General features: G+C 40.5%; 1 protein-coding gene across 4 annotated transcripts in view; it reads right to left on the bottom strand.

Moving 5' to 3' along the window:
- LOC149222421 (Yippee family putative zinc-binding protein) overlaps positions 1-22,363 on the bottom strand; it is a 142,504-nt gene extending 120,141 nt beyond the window's left edge. Inside the window, exons 1-2 of one of the 4 annotated variants that reach the window (XM_089385433.1) lie at positions 21,984-22,353; positions 3,729-3,791 (exon numbers count right to left, since the gene is read on the bottom strand). The gene's annotated coding sequence lies outside the window, so the exon portion shown is untranslated. Of the gene's footprint in view, positions 1-3,728; positions 3,792-21,983 lie in introns of all 4 variants that reach the window. The other 3 variants (XM_089385434.1, XM_089385432.1, XM_089385430.1) reach the window with 3 other exon arrangements.
- Between the last annotated feature and the right edge of the window lie 2,742 nt (positions 22,364-25,105).

Raw genomic sequence — 25,105 nt, 5'->3', positions numbered from 1 at the left:
GGATGTCTTCTAGTATACACTCTTGAAGATAATATATGAAGTGGAGTCGCCACCTGAACAAGAAGTGAAACATGAAAAAGCTCGAAATGAAAGAACCAAGGACAGAAAAACTCTATCCCCGGCAACGGCGCCAAAAAATGTTGTCGCACAGATTGTCACGACAACGCTCATCTCAGAGGGTCTACCCCCCTTAGCTGCGGGAGACGGGGTTAAACAGAGAGATCGGGGATCAGGGTGACAGCCCCCAGTCTGAGCGTTGTCGTGACAATCTGTGCGACAACAAGCCCCAAAGAATCTGATTTAGCCTCAATACCATCCTCAAAATGAGGGAAGTACCCAATGGGTTTCCCTAAGATAAGTATTTGACAAGATAAAACAAAAACTAAAAAAAACAAACAAAAAAGACTAAAAACTAAAAAAAATGTTTAAAGGCATTGTTAAAATTGGCAACTAGGGCCAAATTCCATTTTGGAGAGCTCGTCTGGGAATATAATTGCAGCATTGAATTCCTCTCTTCAAGAGGACCAAAATCAATATAAAGATTGTCTAATTTGGTCAAGAGAAAGTGTGATTTTGGATTTTTGAATTATCTCATACAAATTTGTATGGTCGGCCTCTCCTACATGCCAGCTCATCTAGTCCAGTGGACACGTCTCTTGTCCCCATCGAATACTATATATAGAAGTGCTCCATCACATTGTGTCACATAACTTATCTCTCTCAAATAGCCACAGATTGAAGGTCATCTCCAGCGAAGAAGGATGGAACTGCTTGTCATTTTGTTTGAGCTACTTTATGTGCTGGGTTCTCAAAGCTGGAGGCCGCATCTCCTAAGGAATTTTTGAGCATGTGAGATTTATGTTCTGGGCTCCCTTTACCTCCACTTTAGTACTGAGTTATTCTGATAGAAGCCGCAGTCATTAGGAAGGGTTTTGTGATATGAAAACCCTTCTTTTGTAAGCTGAAATCCTTTAGTATCTACCTCATGCCAGCCGCATGTCTTATCATGCTTCACCAATGGTCATCAAAGAGGGTTCCAATCTCTGGTTATCTGCAGACTTATCTTCATATCAGTTGTTTGGTTTTCAGGATTGTTTATGGGCTGGTTTGAGCATTAGGAGGAGAACAGAGTGTCTACAAGAAAAGCTGCAGCAGTTGGATGTTATGGATGTGTTTACAAGGGTTGTATGACACAAGCCCTAACCTGGTGCATCTAGGGCTTATTCAGGGATGGTATATCCTCCTCATCTCTACCTCTATATCTCTACTATGATTGGATCATCTATTGACCTATGGGATGTACCTCTCGATGTTCTATTGACAAGACAATCTTGACTTTCTATTGTACTGTCTCTCTGCTGAACACTTGATTATAATAATAAGAAGAATCAAGGGTTGTCCCCATTATGGGGTTTTTCCCTGGCTTGAACCATATCATGTGTTCTCTTGTCTTGGCTTGTCTTCTGCAGTTACTTTTAATGTTCTTTCATTCAGTTACTGTCATATGGAGATGGTTAAAGTGATTGCTTATGGTCAAATGAAATTGATAATGAGCTTATGAAGTAACTAACCTATGCGAAGAACGTGTTAACATAAATTTAACATGGTATCAGAGCTAGGAGAAGTCAAGCCCAAGCAAGAATTTGACTGATCAGTCATACAATTTCAGATGACAGAATCCCTGAGCCTCGTATGGTACAGTTTTGAGGCAATGAATCCAACGCACATCATGTGAGAGACTCAACTCTGCAATTGTCTTCGGCCCCTGTGGAGAAAAATCAGATCTTAAGAGAAGCACGATTCTGGATTTGATCTTTGAGGAACAACGAAAATTCTCTTGGTTATGGACTAGAGTTACTGAGTATAGTTTGGGTCTGTTTACATTTGGATTGAAGGCTAGATCTCACTCCAATATACCCTAATCCATCCTTGTAGTCATTAAGTTCTGAGCAAAAGGAGGATCTGTTGGGCTACTACTGTAAGTCTGTGCAAGACCTTGGCTTCCATTAAGTGAATTAGGGCCTATCCTTCTCTAAGTACATTATCTCTGTAGCCATGTTTACTCTTAAGGTAGGTAAATTCGCATTAGTTTGGCTTTTTGACTGAGGGGACATTTCGACCAAGATTTGTGCAGCTTACCTTGGAAGCTTACTTCTGCTGCCTTGCTATCTGAAGAATTGGCATATCTGAAGCGTCCTCTCTTGAATTTTACTAGGCCTTAAATCAAATCCGCATAAAGGCTAGATCAAACATCAAACGGCATAGTACTCCCTGTAGACCTAAACTTTGAGCATACATCCTTATCTGGAATTCATAACTTTTATTTCAAATTAACTATGGCAGCTCTAGTGTGCCTAATCTCTAAAGTTCAGAGTCTCCTATGGTCATGATCTAGAAAGAAGTTTAATACCTAGTGCCGACTATAGTAGATGGCATAATCTAAAGCTCTACAATTTGGAGCCAAACAAAGTGCAATTTGGAGTCCCATACCTCTTTTGTAGCCAATCCAACGTATGACATAAGAGGAGTTTACATCAACATGCGAGCTTCTTGTGATGCACTGAGGCAGGTGGAAGGAAAATTTGACGATAATAAATTTGGTCAAATCTGTTTACATAGGCACAAACTCTGCAACAAGTCTCTAGCACTACATTTATGTCTTTTATTTGGTGCAACATGAACACTAGCTTGTGTTCAGGTGCTTGAACTTATCCAGTTTGTAACGTAGCTGACCAACTTGGAATAATGATTACATTCACTGAGCAGAGTTGAGGACTATCTACTGAAGGGTTTGTATTTCAGAACCTTTGTTGCTATTGTTGTATATGGCATTGGCTAAGATGGATGGTTTGATGCATATGTCAAGTAGAGAGAGTTGCCTGTATGAGTGTAGAGTTTGACTGAGTAATATATTGTTGTTAATGACATTTGATCGTGGAGCAGAGGAAGTGATACATGAATGTTGAATGGTAATGGTCAGAGTAAGGTTGATTGTCGGGCATATGTATGACTAATGTGAAGGCTTATGTGAAAATAGTGTTGAGAGGACAGGATTGTTAAGTTGGCTCGGACTCAAGAGTGTACATATCTTGAGCATCATCACTTGGTGATGGATCTAAGGATTCGTGTTGGAATATGACAGAGACAACTATAACTAAATTGAAAAGTTGAAATCACTTGAGCAGAACCATCACAACTGAATACTTGACAATGTTTATATTGCTCACTCAAATTACTTTTGGAATGTTTCAACAGTGAAACTATGTAAATATTTATTGAATTCCTTCAAGATCGTTTGCGGTAGATTCTCTGCAGTTGAAGTATTAATTCATGCCTGAAGAAAGATCTAAAGTCTTTTTCCTCTGCAGCCTTGCAAAGCAAATCCATAGGATGAGTGTTGAGTCAACTGTGGGGTCATAAACGTAGATAATTCGTTTTGGATACTCTTTGAACATCTGTGGAAGCCTTGGCCCTTCTAGCTTGAAAGATTTGTTAGCTGATACATTCATATTCCTGGGACACACGCTTATAAGAATTATGGTTAAACTGAAGCATACATGAAATTAGTCAAGGCCCATGGACAGTTAGCATATCTCTGTTGCATTTGGTGTTGTGTTCATGAGATTTGTTTGATGAAGCAGCACTCTTGAAGATTTGTTGTTGAGGCATATATCTTCTAGGCATCAGTAAACCATAGATCTCATAAAGGATACTTGTTTTGGAAGCACCTCGATTGAAGTCCTTTGAGTTGAAGCTGAATCACCAGGCAATCATTTGCGTGGCATATATCTCTGCATTAAGTAAAGAGGTTCATCATTATAAACCTTGCAGGGTTAGTTGTTGAGCTAACAACACTTTCAGATGTTTACCTTTGCTGGTATGCATTTAGTAAAAGTAGTGGAGTTGTGAACATAAGCTTTGTGGATAGAGTGTAGATACTGTTTATGTTACTAACAGTTGTTTGTACAAGAATATATGGATATTGCAAATGTCTATGACAGTAACCAAAGATGTGAAAGAGAGTTTGAAAATTATGTGCAAGTCTGAAGCAATAGCTAGACTGCTTACATTGCTGAGAACATTAGTTTTGCAGTCATTTCTAGATGACACTTTCTGAGCCTACATCAGTAGGATCTATTCTTCACCAGTGATGATTGATTGGATTCCTGAAGTGGCTAAAAGTTTGACATTGCTTAAGCTTTCTTGACAGAATATAGCTTGACAATTGCTTGCTAAAAGGTATGACAATATGCTAGGGTATGATGCACAGAGTTTAAATTACACATTATCATTGAGCAGAGTGTGATTGATGATAAATTGAGTCGACAGAGAGTGACAGATGAGGAACTGATTACAGCGAGACTGAAGTCTGTGGCTCTTGGAACTCCATTAAGACTGAATGAGTAAAGCAGCCAGCATGGCCATTTAAGTAAACTCCGCTGTTGTATATTACAAAGTAGGATCCAGAGAATCCTGGACTTTTCTTATACCACTTTATATGGTATCATGGCATGTTTTATCTACAAAGAGGATGGATCTTATGTTGAGCAGGCTGCCAGATGGTCACTGTGCACTTTGGAAAGACAAGCGTAGGCTTATGGCTTCAGTAAGAGGGAGTAAGTACAGTTAAATATCTTCTTCACCAGGATATGCAAGAAGCAGAAAGTTTACTAAGTATTGACCTCTGATTGTTGTATATACATCTATATGCTACTGAATGGAGCAATAAGGGTCCCATCGATCTAGTCTTGATACAGCTCGGCACTATTTCCTATATGAAGGGATCATGAGTTAAGATTGAATATTGAGCTCTGGGAGCTCCTGGGGGCTTGGGGTACTTATTGAGCTATGAGGGTGAGCGGTTCACCTTCCCCTATGATACCCAATGGTAGTTGACATGTGTGTAGGGTGAGTGGTTCACCTTCCCCTATGATTGCGGACACATGTGTAGGGTCAGCGGTTCACCTTCCCCTACTGTTGATGACATATGCATAGGATGAGTGGTTCACCTTCTCCTATGGCATATGAGCAGGATGAGTGGTTCACCTTCTCCTGCGGATACCCCAGCGAGAGATGCATATAGGCATCTGTTGACATGTCAGTGGGACGTGGTTCATCCTTTCCCCACATGTAGGATGCTCATTCCCTACAATTATTGGTTGACATGTCGATGGGATGTGGTTCATACTTTCCCCACCCGTAGGATCCTTCCTACGATTGATTGTTCTGCCTTGTGTTTGTAGGACGTGGTTCATCCTTTCCCTACTCTCGGTGATTTGCATACGTAGGATGTGGTTCGTCCTTTCCCTACGTGTGATTGTGACGTGTGATTGTAGGATGTGGTTTGTCCTTTCCCTACGTGTGATTGTAGGATGTGGTTCGTCCTTTCCCTACGTGTGGTTGTGAGCAAGGTGTGATACATTCTTTTCCTGTTATTGATTCAGTATCATCCTACCCATGTAGTCTGGGACACATGGGAAGTACCTCTCATTTGGCCAATGAGTTGGAAAAAGTGGTTAGGGACCACAGCAATACCGATGGACGCATCGGGTACTATCGTACTCGCTATGACTAGGATGTATGATGTTTCTTCAACTTGATCACTTGTGATCAAGTTTCATGGTTATATGGACTGACTTTTTGTCAATAGAGAGTGGCAAGGTCTTGTGACACTCTCGATCAATTCTTCTTTATTATTCATATCAATGTTCAGCGGAGCAGAGCAAAGCAAAGCGTAGCAGCGCAGAGCAGAACATAGCAGAGCAGATGGATCATAACAGGATAATCTATGATGATGGATGGATTGGCAAGTGGAATTCTCCCTAGTTGAGAGGGAGTGCTAACATTGGCAACTAGGGCCAAATTCCATTTTGGATAGCTCCTCTGGGGAAGATAATTGCAGCATTGAATTCCTCTCTTTGAGAGGACCAAAATCAATATAAAGATTGTCTAATTTGGTCAAGCGAGAAAGTGTGATTTTGTGATATCCCCGATTTTGATTTTTTATTTAACAGGATTAACTAAGTTTATTAGGGAAGTGCTAAGCATAGCACAACTTTGTAATCTGAGCATTGGAGACATTTTTGGTACATGGGACTTAGGAGAAATCGAAAACTTCAATATTAGTGGGATATGGAAGCCACCCCTCATGGAATACGCACCCCTTGGAGGAAAAATCGATTTTGTGGAAAGGAGGTCGAAATATTTGGATGAGGGACCCATAAGGAAAGGTGAGGCAAGAATTATAAATAGAGGGTTGAAGGCAACATTGGGGACCTTTTGATAATTTGACATTTACACATTGTTGCTCTAGCTGTTCAGCTGAGTCACAAGTGTTGTTTAGCACCAGAGGTTTCCAAGGGGAAATCTCACCCTCTTCTTCGGTGGACCACGAGTGCCACCCTAGGGAGGTATTGTCACGACTTTGTTGAGACTTGAGGGACCAGTCTCAGGTGGTACGACTTGCCTTAGCTTCAGCCTAGACGCAGAAGAAGAGCCACACAGTTCTTGGGTGAAGTGGGTACTAAAATTAGAGGCTATACCATTACTGGGCAATTCCTTGTCCAAATTGCAGGTGAAGGAAGAGAATTTACAGGAGTTAAGAGTGTCCTTCTCAGCAAGACAGATTTCTTTGGTTGGGCCAACGTAGACTTGTCCCAAGACTGCACAATCATTAGTGGAGCTGATTGTGGGGAGGCTTGAGAGAAGGATTTAGGAGCTGAGCTACCGGGATTTCATGTGGAGGGCCAGTGGAGGAGGATTGTTGTAGTTTGGAAAGCAGAGATTGATAGGAGCAGCCATAGTAACAGAATTCGAATTTGGTGGAGGGCCAAGCTGTGAAGAGTCAAATTTTGAAGGTTAGAACCAAGGAAACCCTTTCTGGGTTTTTTTGGGTTTTTGACAGGGATCTCATATCTAAAATTGCAAAATTTTATAGGAAGATTTGAGGGGTCAAACAGAGGTCCCAACTCAGCTAGCAGCAAGAGGAGCTAGGGGAAATTTGGGTCGAAATTCCGAGGTCAACATTTGGCCAATTCCTTCGTCGATTTTTGTGGGTTTTTGGTGGAAAGCTTGGGGCTAATTTCCCGAAATTTTCCAAGCACCGGAGGAGGCCCTAGTAGCAGTTCTTCACAGCCAGCAGCATATTTCTTGGCAGTTTCAGCGCAGAGCCAGGAGAGAGCCACATCAGAATTGGGAGGGACTTCTTATGGTTCATTTGGGCTTAGCTAGCTAGCTTGCCTTGAGCAAGCTTAGGTGCACTCTTTTCAGCACCTCATTGTACCCTCTTCATATTATAATAAAATGGCTCAGCAAAGCAATTTTTGGTGCAATTTCATGCATTGATTTGTGTGTTTGATTTTCAATGGTTTTTATGTCTATGTTTGCTTTATTATTTATTGTAAAGATTCCCTCGAAATATTACAGTGGTATCAGAGCATGATCTTGGCCAGTTGTGGGGAGGCTAGCAAGATCATGGAGGACTTGATGAGGCAGAGCCAACAATTGGTGAGGCAGAACAAGCGGATTCTAGAGGGGATGCAACAACTGATACATGGCCAACACAGAAACCAAGTACATACACGTGTATCCCAGCAATACAACACCCACATGTATGATCAGTCTGACCATCCTACCATGCCTCATTCCTTCGATGAACAGGAGAAGGAGAACTATAGTTCATGGGTTGGACCATCATGTAGAGGTGGGCAGTTAGAGGATGAGACCCAGAGGCGATTTTGTTGGTGGATACCTGGTCTTAGACATCAGGAGACAGATAAGGAGGTCAAATATGAGGTTGGGACCACGCAGGGTTGTGAGGAGCACGTGGATACACATAGCGTGACATAGGAGCCACTCTTGTGGGAGTTTCCTTTGGTAGACCCGATTGACACAGTGGCGGAGTCAGTTGGGCACACACCCATGGGACCATCCATTGACGAGGTTCTAGTAGGCACAGAGGTACCCAGAGTTGTGACAGAGTTCCTAGACGATAGCTACATACAGCAGCATGGAGAGCACCTTGAGAAGCGTGAGCTAGATGAGGATGTTATGCTTGAGGAGGTATCTGTGGTGGGGCAGCTCAAGACTCCGGTTGAATCCATGATGGAGGAGGATGGGCAGTCATCTTTTGGGTTTGCCATCAACGTGGAGAAGATAAATGCATAGGAAGCTAGCAAAGTTGCAGTACTTCCATTCAGTAGCTCTCTTTAGGCTTATGTAGATGGGGCATGTAGTATTGTTACGCTGCCTCTGCACATTGGAGGGAGAGTGCCTAAGTTACATAGACAGATTGTATATGTTGACCGGGCCAGTGAGACGAGGCGACATGAGTTGCGCAAGGCGCAACACTCGCATGATGGACTTGCTACATATTTGGGGACCCTTGCATTTGATCCCTCTCATGGGGTTGGGTGGCACGAGTTATTTAGTTGGTACTTGATAGGGTTGACTAGGTTTTTGGATACATCCATGGTCGGGAGCATAGTTCAGCAGGGGTCGTGGTTTTCTAGAGGGGCTCGAGGGTTGGATCATTGTTGGGACCCAGGTGGGACTCCCCACCACTCCATGGATTGGGTCAGTCAAGGTAGTAGCAGGATGGTGGATCCAATGATTGGAATCACCCCCATTTTCATATTCCCACCAGATTTTTGGGCAACACCTAAGACAGGTCGAGCTGACAAAGGGGCAGGAAGCCTCCATGAGTTGTCTTGGCATGTTGGTTGTGTGTGGGGGCATAGGATGATCAGTGTACCTTGGCAAGAGATTGTCAGAGGTGGCAGCATCGACAAGCCACCAGATAGTTCCTTGTATGGAGAGGAAGATTTCCCATGAATATATGGGGCACAATGGTCGCCGAGAAGCAGCACCTTAGGGACACCCCCACAGGTACATAGGGAGATTCACATGTTAGATCTCTTAGGGAGGATCAGGACAGGAGAGCCACTTATCCGAGATTATGGAGATCCATTCATCGGAGGACCTGGTGATGTGACTATGGAGGTGATGATGTCAGTCAGGTGCAGGCCGAAGCGTACTATCACAGCTTTAGGCCATGACACCCAGGGATGCGTAGGAGCATCCAACGTTGAGTAGTGGTTGGCAGGTGGACATGGAGGTGCATTGTGGTGTGTTGTAGTGTGTTGGATTGCATTGTGGAGTAGGAGGAGCGGCTCACATTGCATTGAGTACAGGGATACTTGGTGGTATGCAATGACATATGGTGCGACACAATGGGCTCTTGGAGTGTTGCCTCCAAGGAGACTTATGGGCATGGACGTTATATTTACCATCAAGAGCAGCTCACCCTTGACCGATGGGGACGCTAATGAGCATCTAGGGGCAACATGTTCAACAAAGACAGGTCTTCGATTGGGTTATCAGCAGATCTGAGGCGAAGAGAGGGACGTCCATAGGATTACTCTTCAGTATCCCGGCAGACTCTTGGTCATACCCTTTGGGACTTACCCACCTATCACGCTCCAGTATTGCTTACAGTCGCAAGGCATTTGGTTGTTGCCCTTTGATGCTCTCAATACAGGCAGCAGGTCATGGGAGGCTCACCCTAAGCAGATGGATGAGACACAATGTGGCATGGGCAAGAGGGAGACTCTCTAATTGAGACATTTGGTGGGTGCACGAGCCGACAGATACAGGCTTAGGGATGGCGTGGTTTACTGCCGAGGTAGCATATGTTCCACCCTTGGGCTCACACTTGGGGGGGTGATTGCGAGGGAGTTGCATGATGCAATTTCAGCGAGACAATGTAAGGCATTATATGAGCATGAGGTGCAGTGGATGGTAGACCTCGTCTACAAGCAGATGTTTGGACTCCAAGCAGTATCGGGGTGCACTTTCAGGAGGCAGGATCATAGATTTCACAATGTGGTATGGCAGGCGCAGGGCAATTTTGAGTTCACCTGGTTGATTCACGACATGCGGAGTCTATACATTGATTACATACAGGGAGCAAAGATATGGAACAAGAGGGTTCCAACAGTCATCAAGACTATGTCGCAACGAATCTTGTTATGGAATCCGGGGATTCAGTTACCTGACAGGTCACTCCACTTTGTGATGATCAGAGACATGGTAGAGAGTGATCTAGTTCACCTTGGATTTGACACATGGGGGATCACTGAGACATCCACTGTATGGCGAGGCATATTTATCCTGTTGTTGCTTAGGACCGAGATTGGCAGTGGATGGGTAGACATTGGCATCATGGAGATGCCTGGGCAGGACGATCTTGGCCTTCACAACATTTTCGCCGTCAAGTCCCAAGAGAGGAGGGTACAGTCTGGTCACAATGGAGAGTATGTCATAGTCAGAGTGGCGTAGCGCCAGCATGGTGGCACCCTTCTGAGACTAGCAGGGGACCCGAGCATCACAGTACTTCACAGCTCAACGACCTTTAGGGATGAGCTGGCTACTACATGGGGAGATCATTCAGATCTTCCATTGGGCTTTAATGAGTCACTAATGGCGTGGGTAACTTCATTAGCATGGCAAATTGGTCACCAAGATGATATTTGGAGAAGCTCATGTGAGTGAGACTTTATCTCCACAGGGATTGGGTGGTATCTTCAAGAGTTTACTCTTGAAGTGTATGAGATGGACTACTTGGTACTTACCGCTTTGTGAGAGGTTGGACATGGTGCCACAGTATCATGATTCCCTACTCATTGATGGTATGTGAAGGGCTTTTGGTACTTATACCTGGCAGGGTAGTGAATGGAGCAAAGGGAGCTTCATGTTGGACAGGATGACTTGGGATCATGGCATTGAGGGATTCCTTCATGACAGGACAGTGCAGAGGTCGGGGACAATTCAGTGGTGCATCTGGGACCCTAGCATATTTTGCAGTGACAGTGGGGATCAACAACCAAAGAGCGTGCTTGTTCAGACATTGCTTGAGGACAAGCAATTTTTGGCGGGGAGGACTGTGATATCCCCAATTTTGATTTTTTATTTAACAGGATTAACCAAGTTTATTGGGGAAGTACTAAGCATAGCACAATTTTGTAATCTGAGCATTGGAGACATTTTTGGTACATGGGACTTGGGGGAAATCGAAAACTTCAATACTAGTGGGATATGGGAGCCACCCCTCATGGAATACGCACCCCTTGGAGGAAACATAGATTTTAGGGAAAGGAGGTCGAAATATTTGGATGAGGACCCACAAGGAAAGGTGAGGCAACAATTATAAATAGAGGGTTGAAGGCAACATTGGGGACCTTTTGATAATTTGACATTTACACATTGTTGCTCTAGTTGTTCAGCTGAGTCACAAGTGTTGTTTAGCACCAGAGGTTTCCAAGGGGAAATCTCACCCTCTTCTTCAGTGGACCACAAATGCCACACTAGGGAGGTATTTTCACGACTTTGTGGAGACTTGGGGGACCAATATTAGGTGGTATGACTTGCCTTAGCTTCAGCCTGGACGCAGAAGAAGAACCACACAGTTCTTGGGCGAAGTGGGTACTGAAATTAGAGGCTATATAATTACTGGCCAATTCCTTGTCCAAATTGGCAAGTGAAGGAAGAGAATTTATAGGAGTTGAGAGTGCCCTTCGTAGCAAGACAAATTTCTTTGGTTGGGCCTACGTAGACTTGTCCCAGGAATGCGCAGTCATTGGTGGAGCTAATTGTGGGGAGGCTTGAGAGAAGGATTTAGGAGATGAGCTGCTAGGATTTCATTTGTAGGACCATTGGAGGAGGACTGTTGTACGTTGGAGAGCAGAGATTGATAGGAGCAGCCACAGTAACAGAATTCAAATTTGGTGGAGGGCCAAGCTGTGAAGGGTCAAATTTTGAAGGTTGGAACCAAGGGAAACCCTTCTTGGGTTTTTTTGGGTTTTTGACAAGGATCTCATATCTAAAATTGCAGAATTTTCTGGGCAGATTTGAGGGGTCAAACAGGGGTCCCAACTCAACCAGCAGCAAGAGGAGCTAGGGGAAATTTGGGCCAAAATTCCAAGGTCAACATTTGGCCAATTCCTTCGTGGGTTTTTGTGGGTTTTTGGTGGAGAGCTCGGGGTTAATTTCCTGAAATTTTCCGAGCACCGAAGGAGGCCCTAACAGCAATTCTTCACAGCAAATAGCATATTTCTTAGTAGTTTCAACGCAGAGCCAGGAGAGAGCCACATCAAATTTGGGAGGGACTTCTTATGGTTCATTTGGGCTTAGCTAGCTTCCCTTGAGCAAGCCCAGGTGCACTCTTTCTAGCACCTCATTGTACCCTCTTCATATTATAATGAAATGGCTCAGCAAAGCAGTTTTTGGTGCAATTTCATGGACTAATTCGTGTTTGATTTTCATGTTTTTATGTCTATGTTTGCTTTGTTACTTATTTTAAAGATTCCCTAGGAATATTAAAGATTTTGTATTTTTGAATTATCTCATACAAATTTCTATGGTCGGCCTCTCCTACATGTCATCTCATCTAGCCTAATAGACATGTCTCTTGTCCCCATCGAATACTATATATAGAAGTGCTCCATCACATTATGTCACATAACTTATCTCTCTGAAATAGCCACGGATTGAAGGTCATCTCCAGGGAAGAAGGATGGGACTGCTTGTCATTTTGTTTGAGTTACTTTATGTGTTGGGTTCTCTAAGTTGGAGGCCGCATCTCCTAAGGAATGTTTGGGCATGTGAGATTTCTGTTCTAGGCTCCCTTTACCCTCCACTTCAAAACTGAGTTATTCTGATAGAAGCCAGGGTCATTAGGAAGGGCTTTGTGATATGAAAACCCTTCTTTTGTAAGTCGGAATCCTTTAGTATCTACCTCATGCCATCTGCAGGTCTTATCATGCTTCATCGATGGTCATCAAAGAGGGTTCCATCTCTGGTTATCTGCAAACTTCTCTTCATATCAGTTGTTTGGTTTTCAGGATTGTTTATGGGTTGGTTTGAGCATTAGGAGGAGAACAGAGTGTCTACAAGAAAAGTTGCAGCAGTTGGATGTTATGGATGTGTTTACAAAGGTTGTAGGTTACAAGCCCTAACCTGGTGCATCTAGGGCTTATTCAGGGATGCTATATCCTCCTCATCTCTACTCTATATCTCTACTATGATTGGATCATCTATTGACCTATGGGATGTACCTCTGGATGTTCTATTGACAATGCAATCTTGACTTTCTATTGTACTCTCTCTCTATTGAACACTTGATTATAATAATAAGAAGAATTGATTAAAGTTTTCCCCATTATGGGGTTTTTCCCTGGCTTGAGCCATATCATGTGTTCTTTTGTCTTGGCTTGTCTTCTGCATTTACCTCTAATGTTCTTACATTCAATTATTGTCATATGGAGATGGTTAAATTGATTGCTTATGGTCAAATGAAATTGATAATGAGCATATGAAGTAACTAACCTATGCGAAGAACATGTTAACATAAATTTAACAGGAAGACAATTATGCATCCCCATTGGATCTAATCCAGAAAATTTCATCAGAGAATTTACACTCACGCTGCTTGGAAAGACCACTCTAGAAATCACAAGACCCATAGCCTGGTATGTGAATAAATCTTTTGTCCATGATAGAGGAGAGATGTAAACAGATAAGTTTGCACGTGCACAATTTGCCAAGTTGTCAAAGGTGATTAGCAGGATATTCAGTTGTATAAAACATCGCTCAGACTCTCAAAGCTAAAGAGACCAGTGAAACATGAATCTCTTATCACTCGTGATTAATCACGAGTCAAACTCTGCTCTTCCCTCAAACAATCTGATTCAAATCTGGGAGAGTCAAACTCGCGTTGACTGAGTTTGACTCATGGTCAATGCGAGTTTGACTGGTGACTCCACAATTAATTGTGATTTAGGCGACTAAGGTGATTTTCAGCCCTCAACTCGGCGAGCATGGGTTTTAACTTTTAGTGTTGCCACATTGTTCGCCGCGTGGTTTAGTTAGGTTAAAAATTAGACGCTGGTACGTAACTCACTTCTCATTGCTCAGGCCCGACAACTCATACACCGAAAAGGTAATAGAGGCATGGTTTCAATTTCAGTTTACTCCACGTAATAGAAGCATAGTGTAATAGAGACGTAGTGTGAGGTGTGCTCTAGCGTTAGCTTTAGCATGTTCCCTGTCATAGATTTCAGTAGCAAACCATTAACTTATCATTTGAACAGCAATCAAGAGATTTCAGTTACCGCTTTTTTACTGACTAGTATGCAGTGTTTTATAAACTTCTAGAAGCAGATGCTTCTGGTTCTATGTAGTCACTAGTTAGGAGTCAGTGCTCAGTACTTTGGATCATGTTTGGACTCATAACATATATGAGATACTTATTCATTCATGATATTTTGGATATCTATTGATATTATGCATTGTTTAGACATGGCTTTATTGAATATCAATGAAAAATGTTTTTATTAAATTCAATATATGTGCATATCTTTATTTATTGAATTTACCATTTTTTCCCGACTTTTTTGCGATCCAATTAAAACTCTTCGCTCTTTTGCTTCGCCGATTTATTGCCGATTCAGAGTCTGGTAACATTGAAAGAGACATGTAAGGAGATCACCATGGAATTATTGGGACTATCCTAATCATGTGTCATCTTTCGAAGATGGCTCATTTCTTACGCTGCAAAAAGACAAATAATGAGTCAAATTGTTTGTTTGTTCTTCAAAGAAATCGTGTCAATCATGGAGCTCCAAAAACTATAACAAGTGACAAGGATATGGAGTCGCATTGGAGAATACCGTGGAAAAAATTGGACAGCGATTTACCATATACCTCAACCTACCATCCACCAACAGATGGGCAATCAGAGGTAGTAAACCAGAGCTTGAGTAACTTACTATAAAGTCCAGTTAGTTAGAGTAGAAGACATTGGGATATGGTTTCTAGCAAAGACTGAATTTGCTTACAACTCAAGTGTTAAAAGATCCAATGATGAGTCCCCTTTCCAAACCTATTATGCACAAAACCCTATAGGAGTAATGAATTTGTTTAAGTTGTCAGAATGAGTACGAGATAGCAAAGATGTGGAGGACTTTTTGGAACACATTTGAGAGGTGTAGTGGCAAGTAAGGAAAAGAATACAGTAAATGAGGAATACAAAAGAAAAGTTGAACTTCATTGAAGAGCATACATATTTCAGTAAGGAAAACTGCTCATGGTTCATTTATGTTGGAAAGGCATGCCCAAGGCACGTATGCCAAGTTAAAACCAAAGAGGATCAACTCTTGTAACATATTAAAGGACTAATGAAAATGCATATCTGCCACAACTACCTAAAGATTAGGACATCAATTAGAGTCCCAATTTCTATGTAACAGATTTTGTATTCTTATCAGGCAGTTTTGGAGGCTGACCCAGGTGATAGAGTGACTGGTGAATCAGTTAAATATATGATACCAGAAACAAAAAACGTGAAACAAAATCGAAAGCAGGTATGGCACAAGAAAGGATCATTATCAATGTTAGAATTTTGTGGGCACTAGAGTCAGTGCACACACACACACCAGATCTGGTAACAGCTTCATGTTAACCTTACACAGCTAATGAACTAGAACACACAGATGTGTCTAACCAAAAATAAGTTATACATTACGGAACTTATAAAACCGGCAATCAGATCATGCGCAGTAACATATTACAAACAAGTTATGCCCAATCAACAGTTCATTAAATTCTTTTCAAAACCTACTTGTGCTCCCTTACTAGGATAATGGCCCTTGAGGAAATTACATATACAATAATTAAATTGGATATGATCTAACAAATCAAGCCCCAGATCCATCATCAATCTCACTGATTTGGGTCTCCTTTGTTGCTATGTGCTCTTTTCTCGAACCTAACACAACTGAGTAACTCACTCACAGCAAACCTGCAATATTACTCATGCAAATCTCTTGTTTACACGAGAGAGTCTCTTCCTTAGACCAGCACAACTGAGTAACTCACTCACAGCACACCTGCAATATTACTCATGCAGATCTCTTGCTTACACAAGAGAGTCTCTTTCTCAATGTCTCGTGCTCTTGCACGTCTATGTGCCTTGCTAGGCCCTCTCAGCCCTTTCGACCCTCTCGACCATCTCAGCTCTCTTGCCAAGCCACTGATCTAAGGCCTACTCAGCCCTTCCATAGATCTGAGGCCTACCACAAGCCCTCTCGACCCTCTGCAAATCTGAGGCCTACCACGGGCCCTCTCAAACCTCTCAGCCCTCCATAGATCTAAGGCCTACCATAGGCCCTCTCGACCTTTCACAGAGGCCTACCACAAGCCCTCTTGGTCTTCAAAGGCCTGAGGCCTACTCGGTCGTGTCCTTCACAAGATGCTCTTTTGTCAACCACCTTCCACAAGCCCTCTCGACCCTCAAGGGGTCTGAGGACTCAGCCTTCTCCTCTTGAGAGAAACACTCTCTTGTCGACCACCTTCCACAGGTCCTCTTGGCCCTCAAAGGTCTAAGACCTACTCATCCTGATTCCTTCTCCTCCACAAGATGCTCTCTTTCCAACCACCTTCCACAGCCCTCTCAACCCTCAAGGGGTTTGAGGCCTACTAAGCCTTCTCCTCCACAAGATGCTCACTTACCAAGCCACAAAAGAATCACTCACCCTTGTACTTATACTTTTCCAAAGGGTGTACTACCATGGGTCCCACTTGCCCCACACATGAGAATACCCCTGATGCTACCCAAAAGTTAAAACATCAACACTCTCTCTTAGCGAGGGATGTATTCTCACAACATCAGCTAGAAGTGGCTCTGCCTTTGAACCTAAAACACATTTCCACCCTTGATCTGCTACCACAACTGCTCCATACAAGACAAAAGTAATTATCATTGTATAACAGGGATCTTATTTCGAAGATATCTTGCTCTTAGAAGCCTCCCACTCTTAAGCATACTGCATGGCCATCTTGTACCATGACTCCCTAGAGGTTGTCTTCCTCTGAGTCTGTTGACTCCCTTTTGACCCTGCTCTCTCCCTCTTAAGCTTAACACCCCCTGACTCCAGATTGCAAGCCTTCTTAGCACTCATGGTCTCTGCTTGACCTTCACTCCAAGTGTCTCACTTGGATCTCAAATGGCTATCTCATCCCTCTCAAGTATCTACCGGAGCTACAAACTCTAACAATCAGGTTTTGCTCACAATGTCTTTTAGGGCTTTTTTTTAAATATGTGCAAAAATTATAAAGGAAATTTTAAAAAATTCCTATCATTCATATATCTACAAGTAGATACACAGAATATCGTGGAAAGCATTCCCATTCCAACAACAATGAGAGATAGCATGGCCATGATTGGCAATTAAATTATTAAGTTCCTAAACATTCAATGATTTTCCATTACATGCAATTTGCCTACAATTTTCTCAAAGAAATTTTCATTATTCAATTTGATGTTGATGCCTTGTTAAACTATTGAATGATGTAGAAAAACATCAATATAGTGACAAAAACCAACGAACAAAACTGCTTTGGTAATTATGAAGAAAAATAACTTAAAATAGAACACCTTTTGTATCCCTAAAGTGGAAAAATAAATGCAAATGTTTTCATGGGAATTGTATGCCATATTTGAGTAATGTCAAGTAAAGGAAGTTTGACACCTTCGTGAGGGATATTGGAGATGTAACAATCCTTTTAGTTGCCCTCATGTAAACATCACTATGTGAATTTGTTGATAAATGTAAAAATGCAAGTTATGGTTGAGTTGGAGTGGACACGGACTCAAAGGTCTAAGGAGGAGGAGTTGCTTGTGCAAGTGATTATCCAAAATGACACCCACTTCATTTATTTTTCCCCGTCTACCTCCCTGGCGAATTAATGGTCTACTCAGTGAACATTGAAGTTGTGTATGGGCCGTTTAAAGTGAAGGACAAGAAAGCCCATGCGACTTCTCTTTGTGTAGGACATGTTGGGAGAAAATCCAACACACAAAGCAAAGACAAGGGAGTAGGCAAGGGGAGACGAAAGAAGCATAATGAAAAAAAACGAGAACGTGATAAAGCAAGCAAAACAGGCAGAAGTGGGAGATCGCAAAGAAGACAACAAAGGAGGAGCGTTGAAGCGCTACATTTGGAGATGAAGTAGCTTTGAGCCAATGCCCTATAATTGGACGTCGTTCCCTACAGATTCTATGTGGCCAGTGGTTGCTAGTCGATGTAGGATTGGCCAATGAAGACTCGGTGGAGACAATGACTCACTTAGTGCTTGTTGAGTAAGTTGATAAACCTCTAAGTGCTTGCTAGAGAGTTGATAAACCACTTAGAGCTTGTTGAATGGGTTGACAAACCACTAAGGTGCTTGTTGGAAGGATGATAAACCACTTAGCAGGTTGAGACACTCAGGTGTTTGCTGAAATGGGTTGATAAACCACTAAGTGCTTGCCTTGGAGACTGATAAACCACTTAAGTTCTTGCCAAATAAGCTGATAAACCACCTAGATAATGGGCTTTAGACTCCTGTTGTACTTTCCTTGAAAATCCAGTTGATAAACCACCCTTAGAGTGAGATCGTTCTCCTAGACTGAGCAAAACTTCACTAAGCATTGGATGAATCCTTTTGAATGAGGCAATGAGCTTAAAGAGGCAAAAGAGCCATTGTGGTGCTTACTACATGAGGCAGTTGATAAACCACCTGAACAGTGTAGCTAGTTTATGGTTGTAGAGTTGAAGTCCCTCCCTCAGTTGCCAACCATTCAAGTTAATCAGATATGTGTATTTACTTGTGTACTCGTGTATATACTTGTGCCATGGATGATTAATAATGTCTAATATGTGATATGAAAGTGTGTGGGTTAATACTAGTCATGGAGGAACGTTGATATTCTTGTATCCTTATGATGGATGCTTGTTGATATTGTCCAAATGGTTATGTTGGTTTCATAGAACTTTGTGTTGTTGTCATTGCTAAAAGCTACAAAGTTAGCTACATGAATAAGCACGGTTACTTGAATGAGTTTAACAGTAGACCAATATGGTTTGAGTAACCTGATGTATTTCCCTTGCTAAGCTATGAGTGTTGTGTGCATTGGTGTTGGGGTCTTGCCCCCTTTCTCGTCTCAAAACTATCATTTTCTAGTGTTTAGGGGTACTTGACCTCACTGATGTTAATCATTCACCATTATCGTCCTCTCGACCTTGGGCCCTTGCGCCATAAGCTCAAAGAACTGGAGTTCGAGTAGTCACCCCCTTTATTCATTGCTGGAAAATGGCAATTTGATGTGTTTTACATGTCACTAGGCTTTGTTTAGTTAGAAATAAGCACAATGGGAAGGAGCAGGGGTCAAGATGACATATGTGTGGCTTGTTGCCAACGAGCTCTCAAAGTAAACTGGCTTGCGAGTTGTTGGATGGAGTTAGGGCCAAGATGACATATGTGTGGCCAGTGGCTAGCGACTCTCAAAATAAACTGGCTTGCGAGTTGTTAGATGGAATGAGGTCTGGATGACATATCCGCGGCCTACAACCAACAAGCTCTCAAAGTAAACTGGACTACGGGTTGTTGGATGGAATCAGGGCCGAGATGATGTGTGCGCAGCCAGCAGGCTCTCAAAGTAACCTGGCTTACGAGTTGTTGGATGGAGCCAGGGTCGGGATGACGTATGCACGAGAGGGACCCACTGTGTTCTTTGTCCTACAGGTTGTTGGCTCTGTTTAGTTAGCAATATGGGCACAAAAATAGAGCCAAGGCCAATATGACATGGCTAGGTGGATCTACTATAACAGAGTATAGTCGCAAAATGTGACGGGGTCAAGCTAGTGGAGCCCAAGACCCCAAGTCCACGTGGTGAGCACCGATAGGATTAGAGAATGTTTGCATGGATGCCACATAGGAACCATGAGAGGTGTTGGATTATCAAGAATGACATAAAAATTCCACGAGGGTCGCATGTGAGTGCCACGTGGCATTATCTAGTTGGTCAAACTTCAAATGAGCATGACTTTTAACCTGGGAGTCAGATTTAGATAAAATTTATACCACGAAAAGCTCTCAACGAGCTGAGTACGATGGTAATATCAGAAGTTAATTCTGCAAACTTCAAAGAAAGAGGACTTTTGTAGCCCCATATTCATAACGGACCATGGAGGTCAAATTAATTAAAAAGTAACACCTCCCATGGCTCAAGAAGGTTTAAGGGGATGAGAGGAAGCGTTACAAGTGAGTTGCAGCCAGATGGTGCAATAAAAATTACCAATAGGAAGGATAACATATTCAAACTTTCACAAAAAGGGTATAGTGTGGTCGAGAATATCTATGGACAATGTTCCTGTGTAGATGCAGTAAGATCAAACTCTATGCATGATTCTTGAACATAAGTTGATCGATTTCTTTGCAGAGTTTTATACTGTTTAGTTTGTAGGGTTTTTCATTCTTTTCTTCATCTTCATCATTTCCGGTGGCTCCAGAAATGCATTATCAGTCACGAAATGAAAACGCACACTAAAAACAGTATTTCTGAATGCACACCAGCAATGCTACTTTTGATGCATTTCCCATTTCTAACGAGTGTCATCCAGATGTGGCCCCCTACCACCATGTTTTTTGTGAAGAAGAGCAGATTGAACAAGTTGTAGACACCAAGTAAAGAAGAGCAGATTGAACAAGTTGTAGACACCAATATTGTTGCTATGAGATCCAAGAAATATAAAATATATTTGGTGAAATGGAAAAGACTACCGGAATCGATAGCACTAGGATTGCCCGAAGATCAGTTTAATTGAATACAGCAGAATCGAAATCAAGAGGTTTTGAATTTTCTGACAGGGGAGAAGGGTATGAGGCATGTTTGCGGAATAATAGGGACAACTGGTAGCCTAAAAACAGAATCTGTTTTGTAGTTACTTTTTGGGGTAGTGAATTGTTTTCTTGTTGAGAAATTTGTGGGACAGTTTGGATTCTTGGAATCCTATTTTTTTTTGGTATTTCTAAAATCAAAAACAGTTTTCTTCAGTGGGAATGATTATAGGAACTTTGTTATCTTCTCAAAATAGAAATAGGAGACATGTAAACAAAAGAGGCTGGGGGTTGGCTTTTAAGAATAACGGGTAATAAAATCTGAAGCTTTTGAGTACTTTGTTTGTGACCCTTTTATGTATTTCTGCTGTGATTTTACAAACTATGTCTGACTGTGTTGGGCATTGCATGTTGAAAGTTTCTATTGCGACAGCTGAGTTGTGACATTAGCTGGCTCCGTTTGGGTGAGGGGTGAAGAACTGTTCTGCAGAGATCCAGGGCTGCACTTGGAGAGGACACAATCAAGAAAAATGTAGAAGCAGAGAAGCTCTGCATTAATGTGCGACTGGAAAGCCTAGCTACTCGATAAGAGTTTAATCATTCTAACGTCAAAAGTGCTGGGACAGAATTAGTGCTGATACCGATATCCTTCAATTGCTGACACTTGCGAACCAGTGTAGAAAGTTAGATTTCCCCTGGTGCTGTACTGTTACTTCCACTCTAAAAATCTTTATAGCCTCCCATACGCACCACGTTGGCTTTTTGAGAAGGGTAAAAGTTTTAGCATCCACGCAGAGCGATACGGCCCACGGTTTAATTAGCTAAATTCCGACGCCCATGACCTGCAACGCTATTAAAGATAAACTAAAGCTAATGATATAAAGGGAATGTACATATGTCAGGGTTCCATTGATGATCGAAGAAGTCATATTGTGCTGTCAATTGACCAAGATTTTGGGCGTCATAATATAAGCCCTGTTCCATACAACATATGAAACCATGACCTTCAGCGCGCCAGCTTGGGCTAAGTGCTGACAGACATGATTTGTCAACAGGTGTTCGAGGGTTCGAATTCTTCGAACCCAATAGAACAAAATTCTGTCATACTCTGCATCTAGTTATGTAAGGTTCCATTAATTGGGTTATTGCACTAAACGTGGTGCAAATATACAATACATCCAACGGCCTTGAAAAATAAACATAAACCGGAACAAAATGCATGAAATCGTGGCCAAATTTAAAAGGGGAAAAACAGTGGTGAAACATACGCTGGATTTAGCACTTCCACCAGAAAATTGAGGCCAGCCTGGTTCGATACAAATACGAGAGTCGCATTAAGAGGTCAATAAGATTTTGTATCTATTTCTGTAGCTACCCCATTTTATTTCGCCCAATTAACGCCAAATTTGCAGGAACCCCGAACGTATTCCCTGGAATTCACACACGAAGACCTGGAGAGAAGTAGCAGTACAAGGAAGCGCAGCATTCAGTCATAGGACATTTAGCATAACGCGTAGTCTAATGTGACAATGGGCAGGGGGTCCCATTTAAGTGAAGGATGTCCAACCGTCCATCATGGTGAGATCTACTATAAATATATATATACAAATACATGATTGACCAAATATTGGCAGACTAAAATGACTATTCTTGCACCACGACATATGAAATATCCCATACATCGCTAATATCTAAGCGTCTAAAATATATAGAGATACGCGATGGTCATCACGCCATTATCGTTAACCAACTTAGAGCTCTGCTTACATCGGCCGGCAGCTTCTGCGATACGACACGCCTTATATTTTCCAAAATCCAATGCATTGCATCACATTACAGTCATATAAGGTGGCCACCATATTGACGGTTACCTACTCAACAATGAACAACGTATGAACAATGTTACTTTATGCAGCGGTTGGTTGTTTGTCATTTTATACAGCAGTTAGTTGTTTTTATTGTAGACTCGCTGCCTTGGTAAATATGAATTTGGTTGGTTAATTAAATTTGGGTTTATACAGGGTGGTTGGAGATTTTTTGGATTATTTCAACCCAATATATTTCTTACTATGATATGATAAATGGTAAAGGTAACAAATTAAATATTCTATTTTTTTATATAAAATATATGGGTATTTCCTTAAATTAAATTAGCAATTGTTATTGGTGGTAAAAAAAAATATTGGTGGTATAAGGCTTATGAGTATATAATTGTTGTTGAAGGTAAAAAAAAAATATGTTGTTATAAAAATTAAAAATATTTTAGTTTCATATGTATTATATAGTTAGGAATAGATTTGATTGGATATGGAGTGTTGTAATTAATAAAAGGTTTGGTTAGATATAATGTATATCAAAAAAATTATAGAATGTATTATTTTGTGTATATGTTATGTTATAATATTAATTTAAATGTTGATTATATGTGGATATGGGCATAACTTGTAGATCACTAGACCAGTTTTGCATTGATATGATACATTAGGTTATTGTTTCTTTATATGGGTTGTGTGTTAATAGGTTGCTAACATGTTGTATTTAGATGGATTTTAATGTACTCGTTTTACTATTATATAATGAAATTAGTGTTTTTTCTTTTCTAAAGAAAAAATAAATAAATAAAAATAATAAAATAAAAATTAATCTAAATGTTGATTGGGTTAAGAGGCATACAATTCAGTACGAGGGTGATGTGTGATTCAGTTAGTGCTTAACATGGAGTTGGCACTTGTTCCTCTTAAAATATAAAAGCAAAATATTCTCTAAATAGAAAAGTAATATCAGTTTTAAAAAGAGATAAAGTATTTTAGCATGTAGATTTCTATAGTTCATAACTGTTGGTAATGAAGATTTTTTGTTAACTATGTGTTCTCATTGACATGTCCCATGAATTATTGAATAAGACCAGATCCATCTTAACTCTTGATCTACCAAGCCTCGAGAGGGATCAAATCCCTTTTCACTCTAAAAGAGGTTTGCATCTCAAGAGACTTGTTGTCGCTAAGCCCTAGGTAGATATAGAGTTAAGATGGATCTAGGTTGGTTTAATTTCTCCCCTTTAAATAGGTTATATTTCACATGAATACCATGGGTCTTTTTTATTTTTAATATTATTTTACCTTTATAAGGTTATTTTTATTTTATGAACACTTCATCCATCTTTAGAGACAAAAAGCTTAATGTGATTATACCATGAATATCAAACCATTAATAAATATACATAGAGTATGACTCTCAAAGATAGCATATAATCCATATACTCATTAGAGATAGTGAAATTGATTTTAAACATTGAAAATGTAATAATTAATATATTTTATTTTATTTTTGGGGAAATATAATAGAAAAAAATAAATTTAATTTTAATTTAAGAAATAAAATTAATTTGAGAAATAAAGTAGTAAATAATAACATAATAAATTTATTTTTACTTATGATGAAATTTATTAGAGAGAGAGTTTAATTTTATATAGAATGAGAATTAAATATTATTATTTGATATAATATTAATTTAATAGTGGATTGAAGTAAATTATGAGGAAAAATAAGGAATTAAGGTGAAATTAGATTAGATTAATATAATTTGGTCAAAATGACATTAAGACTAGTAATTAGGGTTAAATATTTAGATTGAATAAATTTGGACTCAAAATTATTTAGACTTGAATTATTGAATAAGACCAGATCCATCTTCACTCAGGATCTACCAAGGGTGGGAAGGATCAAATCCCTTTTCACTCTAAAAGAGGTTTGCATCTCAAGAGATTTGATCCCTCTCAGCCCCTTTTCAATCTAAAAGATGTTTGCATCTCGAGAGATTTGATCCCTCTCAGCCCTTGGTAGATCTGGAGTTAAGATAGATCTAGGCTAGTTTAATTTCCCCCTTTAAATAGGTTATATTCCACATGAATACCATGGGTTTTGTTATTTTTTATATTATTTTATTTTTATAAGGTTATTTTTTATTTTTTATTTATTTTTACTAAGTTAAAAGGTTTACAATACATTACATTAATCTTTTTATTTTATTTTACTTTATTTATGTAATTTGACTTAGCCAAAATGTTAAACATCACATTGCAACATCTCTACCATATTGGGTTGTGGGGGGACAATTATTTAGTGATGAGATTCAACTTGAATAAAATTAAATTAAATTAGAATACAGTGATAAGTATTAAAACTTTAAATATAATAAAATAATAGAATTAATTAAGAAATTGAATGGTAAGATAATATATTAGATTATTAGAAAAAGAAAGGTTAATTGAAATATGGCAAAAAAAAAAAAATGAGATTAAAAGAAGAGAAAGTTAAGTACATTAAAACATAAAGAATTTTAAAAGGGGTTTTAATAATAATATTATTGTTATAATTACTTAATAACAAT

This window comes from Pinus tabuliformis, chromosome Q (genome assembly GCF_031772625.1).
Source record: "Pinus tabuliformis cultivar Carrire ecotype Pingquan chromosome Q, CPIR1, whole genome shotgun sequence".
Taxonomy (NCBI): Eukaryota; Viridiplantae; Streptophyta; class Pinopsida; order Pinales; family Pinaceae; genus Pinus; species Pinus tabuliformis.
The sequence above is the reverse complement of the archived record's forward strand: the minus strand, read 5'-3'. Positions and strand labels throughout refer to the sequence as shown.